Below are 8,249 nucleotides of genomic sequence, written 5' to 3'. Positions count from 1 at the left end.
GATGCCGTGATGCCGCCCCCCACCACGATGCCGCCCCGGGCAACTGCCCGTGTCGCCCGTATCTAAAACCGCTACTGCGGATGACATATAAAAACGTCTATCGTTTCATTTTACGCTATCGTTTGTTTCGTGATGTCACAAAATAATCTGTTTACGGTAATATTTTTTCATTGTTTTGATGGTCACTGTAGTGGCTATATTCATTTCTTAAAGTTCTCTCTTTCTCTTATATTTAATATAACCACACTATAGATGGACAAGCACCTGTTTTTATGCGTTGTGTTTAGCAACAATGATGGTAACACCATTGCGTGTCCGCTTGTTTATGTTCCACATGAACTTTTCACAATAAAGCTCAAGATCCTGTTGAGACTTTTCAAAAGAAACTGAATCACGTGAAAGAGCAGATTATTTACAGATGAGAAGTAAAAAAGAGCCGCCAGGTGCTAAAAAATAAACCTTAGACTCAAACGTTAGAACAGGCTTTTCCCTGCAGCACGCTGTGTAATAAATACTCACAAAGAAAACGGCAGCTGATACAACTTATGTCTAAAAATGTATCGTTTCATGCATTTGTTGAAACACTCGACTCCAGCTACATGACGCGCAGCTGGAAACACTTCCCGCAAGTCGTGCTGCACGAGATTCACAGAATTTACAGAAAATGTTACATTTTTGTGATTTATATCGTTATCCGGATGATAGAATTCTTATATCGCTATATGCGATTTTGGTCATATCGCACAGCCCTACTCTGAATCAAGCAAAGCTTCTCTAGTACAGTTCAAGAACAAAAATAAGCTTCTACAAATGAGATTAGGTCCAGTTTAAGATTTGTGAATGATTATGGTTTGGATTGAATGTGAATAACAATAGTGTCTCAAGACACTGAATAAAACAATAACCCGATCTTCCCCTGCCAGTGCCAAAGCATAACCATAAAAATATAATATTAAAAAGTGACTATGAGATATATAGTATACCGTTTTTTGGATGGGATATATAATGTATATGGACACAATGTGAAATATGTGAATGTCTTACTGCTTTATTATCAGCACATTGAAAATGTAACTTTAGTTTCCGGAGAAACAGCTAACTAATTTATGACTACTGCTGGCATTATCTTGTGCAACACTGACTGCATAATAGAATATTGCTCTCATTCCCAGTTGGGTCAGGGCTAAAAAGTAATACATGAAATCTCTGTGGTCAGATGACCTGGTTCTTTTGACAGAAGCTCACTCTTTGGACACACAAGACTCAGACATTCAACTCACCCTTCTCCTGCTATCTTTGTTCGATTTAAGAACATCATTATGATTTTCTTTAAGTCACCTTGTAATTTGTATTTATGAAAAGAAACCTTCATCTCTCCATCTTAATGAACTATTTAAAATGAAGTTTCTATGTGAAAAGAGGCTTCTGACACGTTTCATGAGGCATACATAAAAACTCCAAAGAGTCAGCTGGAAAACCTAATAAAGACATTTAATACTACTGATTTATTTAGGTTATTCACTTTCAATATGTAGCAAAGTTTGCTTTTGTTCTCAGGAATTCTGAATGCCACAAATAAAAACTACTATAGTATAAACTATAATAGTTCTGACTTCTTACCTCTAAAGGGATTAGGATTCATCTCCAGATGCAGAAAACAAACTAAAGTGAAACACAACGACTGTCCAGAGATGACAGATGGATGTTGTAGGCCCACATAATCATCACATATTTAATGTTCCCTTTTTTGTAAGGCCAATGACTCATTGGCATTATAGTCTGCAGTTTCGTATAAAATATTAATGTGTTTCTACAAGTCTTTAAAGTCTAGCCAACTTAACACTTGCAGCACACCTAAACCCCATATCAAACAGCAGCAGCTGCAGAGAAGCCCCAAGCCACCTCAGCTTAATCCAATTTGACTGGCCATCACTGTGGGCGATGCTGGATGGAACATTATGTGAGGTGGATAGAGCTTTTTACTCTGCATTAGTGGAAAGGGATTTATCACTCAGCATTTGACTTTGCTGTGAAAAAGTAAATTGGTCAAATCTTAATATTTACACACTTGCGTTCAACGATGGGGCTGTTTGAGTGATAAAATGAGCAATCTACCATTAACAGTAATAGCAACATACAAACAAAATACTGGGTCTTAGTCATCGGAATCCGTTATTTCTTTTATTTTTTCCTTCTACTTTTCATAATTAGAAACATGTAATTTTTTTAAGTAGCTCACAGGATTGTAAGCAATGTTGGTTATCACTCTTTGACCTTGAAATTAAATCAGCTGACTCTTTTTAAGGGTAGATGCACAAGTTGGACAACCTCCATTTCTGCTGCTTGGATGCTTCACAGCCTGCATATAATTTGTAAACTGGTGAATTGTCGGAGGATTCTGAGCTCCAGTGACAGAGAAAGTGCAAAAATAAGCTTTTAGCTAATCCACGCCAAACATATCAGACATCTGTCACTCGCAGTGCCGGCCAGCTTTCTGCTTCGCAAACTCATTTGGTGCTTGAAACTAAAGATTTCAGGCACCATCTTCAAATTTCGCTGCTATATTGCTCTCTATACCTTTCCAGCTGCATGTACTCTATTTTCACTGCCAACATATCAATGGTTCCCTGTGGTTTAAATGTCAGTAAGATGCTCATTCCAACCGACAGAATTAACTTACAGTCAGCTCAGCAACGGGGGGCCCAAATGATGGGTTACACCACATCAGGAGATAATGGCACTCACCTGAGCTGCAGCACAGTGAAAACAACAAAGATGCGAGCAGATGCAGAAGCACGGTGGCACTGTGATGGCCCCAGAAAAAGAAAAGCAAAAAAAAACCCATGTGGGATTGTTTTTTTCAGATTTTATTTGAGGGAAAATATGGTAAAATATGTCATGATTCTGATCTGTCTTTGACAACAAATAAAGCATTAGTGGGTACCGTTCCTTTATATTCACACATTCAAAACATGTACATTCTGTTGCATCTCTATTTTTCTCCCTCTGTCTGTCTCTCTTAAAACAGATGGTGAGAAGGATTCAATCCTGGATCAGATGTGCACACAGAACAGGTACCATATATAGCAGCAACTCATTTCTCTTCAGCACTGTGTTACAAAGGAGTGTTTTTCAAAAGTGCTCCACTCTAAGGAACAAAACGTTGCTCAATGGGATAGCCCATAAGCCTAACAGTGCTTGTCACAGTTGTTTTTTTAGCACAGCAACTGTTCATGTCCTAAATGAGCTCTAATTATTAGGAATACTTGTGTGATCGCGGCTGAAAGAAAGGAAGAAAAACTGTGCCGAGGAATATTGCAGTATTGTGTTTTTGTGATTTTTTTAAGAGTGTAAGGAGACCAGCCTTTACATTTGACCCATCCCTCTGTTAACTCGGGGCAATTGGTATAACTCAGCATCTGTATCTCCTTAAAATGTGAAACAGAAACATAATCATGTGCTTTAATGGGGATTTTTAAAAAGTGTGCTTCAGTGGACCTGGGAAATGTAGAACTGAAAAGCTTTGGCACCCTCTGCTGTTAATGTGATTTCTAGATGGCAGACATTTTTGCAGACCTTTGATACGGATATGGCAGAAAGCAGGAAGGCAGTTGTGCAGGCTGATGAAAAAAAAGATGAGAAATTGATTCTTTGTGAGATTTCAGGCCAGTATTTTGCTGTAAATAAACTTCCTATTGAATTTCTCTTTTTTTACAAGAAGATATCTCACTTTGATTCATGTTGGCTTTTTTGACAAAGCTTTTTTTTATTCATTATTTATAAAAATTTACTACTCTCCATTGAAAACACACATTTTCTTTTCACGTTGTTCAAAGTTCTTCTACCCAGGTGACAATTCCCAAAGGAACACCAGACTAATTGTTGCTGTTGGCTGTTGCATATCCACATAATGCCGTGCATCTTTTCTCATGCTCCCTGGAGTACTGAGCATTTCCTAGACTGTTATTTGTCGGAACAGCGCTTTGCCTGCATGGTGTATGGTGCGCTCTGGTTATCCAGGGTGAAGTAAGACAAACATTAATTGGTGGTACTGGATCCTTTGCTCTGTACCTGCTGTGAGCCCACACCACGCTTCGGTGTGGCAGCCCCATCATCCCTCCCATCCGAAATCTCCTCTGACAGGGCCAGTAGCACAGAGCTCCTGGTTATCATTTATCATCCCAGCAGATTGGCTAGTGTAACACGCGGCAGACTGATGGGTCATCCTCATGCTGGGGACCTGGCTGGAGTAAAGCCGTGGCGAGTTGTCTGCATGATTGGAGAGCTGAGAAATGGAGAGGACGGCTTGTCATTAAAGAGAGAGGCTGGACCTTTCTAATTCATCTCACTAGTCACTGTGTTGTGGTGTAAGTTCTTCAGACAGCTCCAATATCATATTAGCACACCTGCAAAGGCCCCAAGAGGGAAGAACAGGCCTTCGTAGTGGTGTTCCTCACATGCTCCCTCAGAGATGTACACCAGAGATTGCCCCATTAATATATCCCACAACTCACTGGGGGGTGGGATGCGAGAGGTAGCGCTGTTCCAATGCACATCTGTAGGATACCACAGGTGGCCTCTTCCCTGTGCCACCAGGGAGGTAGCTTGATGGTGTTTTTCAGGGCTCATCAGCTCAATTGAGAATTTCTGGTGGGCTCTGTTGGCTGCGGTGTTACATAGTTTACAAGCCATCAAATTACTTTTCTCATTTTGAGTGCAACCCTGTGCAATGTTCAGCCAATTTTATTTTTGACTTAAAACAAGACTTTTCATCTTCACTCCCATTCATTTATTGTGAATGCCTCTGTACGATCAAAGGATGGTAGCTGACAGGTCATCATTTAGTCATAATCTCTCCGAAATGCCTTTGTTCCTCTTAAGAACTTGGGCACGGCAATAAATACACACTCGTACGCATGGACTGTTGTTCTGAAAAGGTCAAAACAAATATACTAATCAAAGATAGTGTGGAGCAATACAAGCTGCTCAATTAACCAGGAGGTGACTTGGTGGACTCCTGGGGATATTTGATGTAGTCTCTACACATTAATGAGTTAATTTCATAGCAATGCTCAGCTAGAGAATCTCTCTCTCTCTCCCCTGAATGTCACCATGGATACGAACTCTTTTTCAGTGTTAATGGGCCAAACATGGACAGTTTTGCTTTGAAGACAAATTGAAGTATTGGCTGGCTTTCATCTGTTTTAGAAGAAATATGGCCTTAGACACGAACCTAGATTTCACCATCCAAGTTTATAGCGGCAATATAAACTGTTTTAAGGTTTTAAAGTGCATTTTTACCTTAATGGAAATCACTTTTATATTTCATCTTTGGCATCCAGTACCTCATCCGTCTTCCTGTTACACATCTCCTGGGATGGACAGCCTCAGACAGGCCCTACTCAATATTGCAGTGTAAACTGTGCCAGATATTTTTAGTGGTTCAATGAACTAAGCTACTGGATAAACAATCATTTGAATAGGCGAAGGGTCTTTAAAACACAACACCGAGTGATCCATTATTTTCATTTCATAGTGGAAGATTTTAACACATACTATATTAAATTATTTTCTGAGCGCAAAATCTGTCAAAACTCACCCGCTGAGATACAGTATGCAGACATCAACATATTAGTAGCCAAAATGCTAATGGAGGAAATTCTGTGAGGAGTTGGGTGCTGCGATTCAAATGGACTATCTGGTTGTGATGACAGAGGCATAGTTTTACCATGACCATTCATGCTGCTGAAAGCAGCTCTCTGAGCAGATGTGATCAGCAAAGGCAGTACCTCCCTCCAGTCCAGATTGACAAGCCAGACCAGACTCGGGAGATGGATATCACAAGGGACAGCTGAGCTGCAGGAAACCAATGGTGCAGGCAGTTTTCAGCCAGTCTCATTACAGTAGACAGGTTGATCCAGGCAATTGCTCCTCAGACAAGGTTGTCTCCAAAGTACTAATTGTGTCGTGCAGTTTTGGGTGACATTTATGATGCAATTCTTTGGTTTAAAATTGACTGTAAACAACTGGAATGATTGTTTATACCTGAGAAAAACAAATTCATGCCTGAGCTGTAGTTGGCAACACGCTTTGGAAATATTAAACACTAAAGTAAGGTGAGATATACTTTCATTTAGTTCTTTAGACACGCCACATTATTCACAATTGAACCAGTGAATGTCCAATAGATTTGACCGATGGAAACATCTGATCTGAAGTCTGCTCATTCACCAAATCTAGCTTTCGTGCATTGTTTACTACTTGTTTACTACTTAGCATAAAATCTGCTGATCACTTATAGCCGCGGTCTGTCAGCATTTCAGCCATGTCTCATGTGGCTCATTCAGCATGGCAAAAACATAATCTCTGAGCATTAATCTTTATTATTCAGCAGAGCCTCTGCAGAATTTAAATCACCAAACATATATTCAAGGTCACGATACACACAAAAAAAGAAAAAAAAATGTGCAGAGATTACGAAATCATATTGAATGCCTCAATGAAAATGTAAGTAGAATGCCTGCTATTGACTGAGGCGCCTTTATTTTGCTCACTAAAACCATATTAAATACATATTTCATAACACAAAGACACTAGAGGTATTCAGTTGAAAAGATGCATTTCACATACTGTTTTTATGAATGGGGTGATTAAGTATTCTGAGACTGTAGTTTTTAGAGACATTACAGGTCAGTACTGACCACATACAGCATACATATTGAATTTATCAGAGTCAAATTAGAATTTAAGCTCTTGTTGTCGCTTTAACAGGAGACAGTTCTTTTTTTCTTGTTCTTATTTTAGTCATTTTGTATGAAACACTATATGAAACCATACAACCTTTTTAAAATAACTATAGATAACTCATATTTTGTGTCTACCTAGTAAGCCAGCATGAAAAGCAACATGTTTTTGGCATCACTGTAGCAGACAAAGACTCCTTTGCTTTGTTTGGGTTCTCATTCTTGATCCTATGATGAAAGAGCTTATCTAAGCAATAGTTTCAGACTCGATTAACAGTATAGCAATAGTCCATGAAAACATAATCAGTGTTTGTGTCATTACTGTGAAAGGGAATAATTTATACATTATTTGTTTCTTTTTACAACATTGTAATGGATTATGGTTTCCTCCTGGTAGAAAGTAAATCATTACAATAATCGTTACATGACTTTAGTCCCATTTAACAATATAATTCTAAAAAGTCATTGTTTTAAAAAGAAGGCACAAGATTTTTCATCTAGGGTTTGAGTTTTGACACGAAATCGGCTGATCAGTGCCTTTGTTATCTGCTGAAAATCAAGATTTTGGTTTTCTGCTGCTGTCCTTGCAAATGTTTTGCAAAAAGTTGATGTCATGTTAGCAGCAGTGGAAAACTGTCTCTGGAGCCACCACATTCCTGTCCTTTCATGCAATGCAAATTAAAATAATGTCTAGGTCATCATTCCTCAACTCTGCTTATTTTCCCTTTCCTCCACACAAACCCAAGTCAGCTGATTAGCACAAACACAAGTCCACAGGAAAAAGATTTTTTTTTCTATCAACCCAATGTCCAGAAATGCATGAATAACTTATGTAGTGCAGGGAACAACATATTTATTTGGTTAGTGTTTGTAAAGTGATTATTAAATGTATTATTTAGACCAATGTGTTATATTGCATTACTACAGGAAAATATAATGTGATTACAGTACAGTTATTTTATACCAAATAGTGAATATATGAAATTAGAGGTGCAACTGGATGGACACAGAACATTCACCTAAGAGAGCAGGGTTTGAATCCTACTGTATGTAAAGCGAAAAGCCAGAATCCTGATCATTAGTGATCATAAAACACATGCTTATACCCATTTAGTTTGAAGGGCTTAGAATGCAGAAGGGACCTTCTCTCTTTTTTTCAGATTCTGCCATTTGTTTTCCTAGATTTCTTCCTACAGCAGCTTATATGCTAACTGGCTTGGAATAGCACTTACTGTAATATGGTAAATGTGAGTAAGAATGTAAACAAACCAGAGGGTTTTTTTTAAACACAATACACTGGGTTAAGTTATCTTTTGTAAAATGACAGGCTTTAAAAAAGCAAAAAAAAAAGCAGATGACTCTGTCATTCACCATTTACTAAGGGCAAACATGAAACCAGTGACTCATAGGAGATAGAGAGTAACAACCAGCCAAACAACCAGCTTAGGTAGCTATCTTTGAAAGACAATTGTTTGCATAAATGAGATTGGTTGAAGTCCTAATGAG

Source organism: Neolamprologus multifasciatus, chromosome 13 (genome assembly GCF_963576455.1).
Source record: "Neolamprologus multifasciatus chromosome 13, fNeoMul1.2, whole genome shotgun sequence".
Lineage (NCBI taxonomy): Eukaryota > Metazoa > Chordata > Actinopteri > Cichliformes > Cichlidae > Neolamprologus > Neolamprologus multifasciatus.
The sequence above is the reverse complement of the archived record's forward strand: the minus strand, read 5'-3'. Positions refer to the sequence as shown.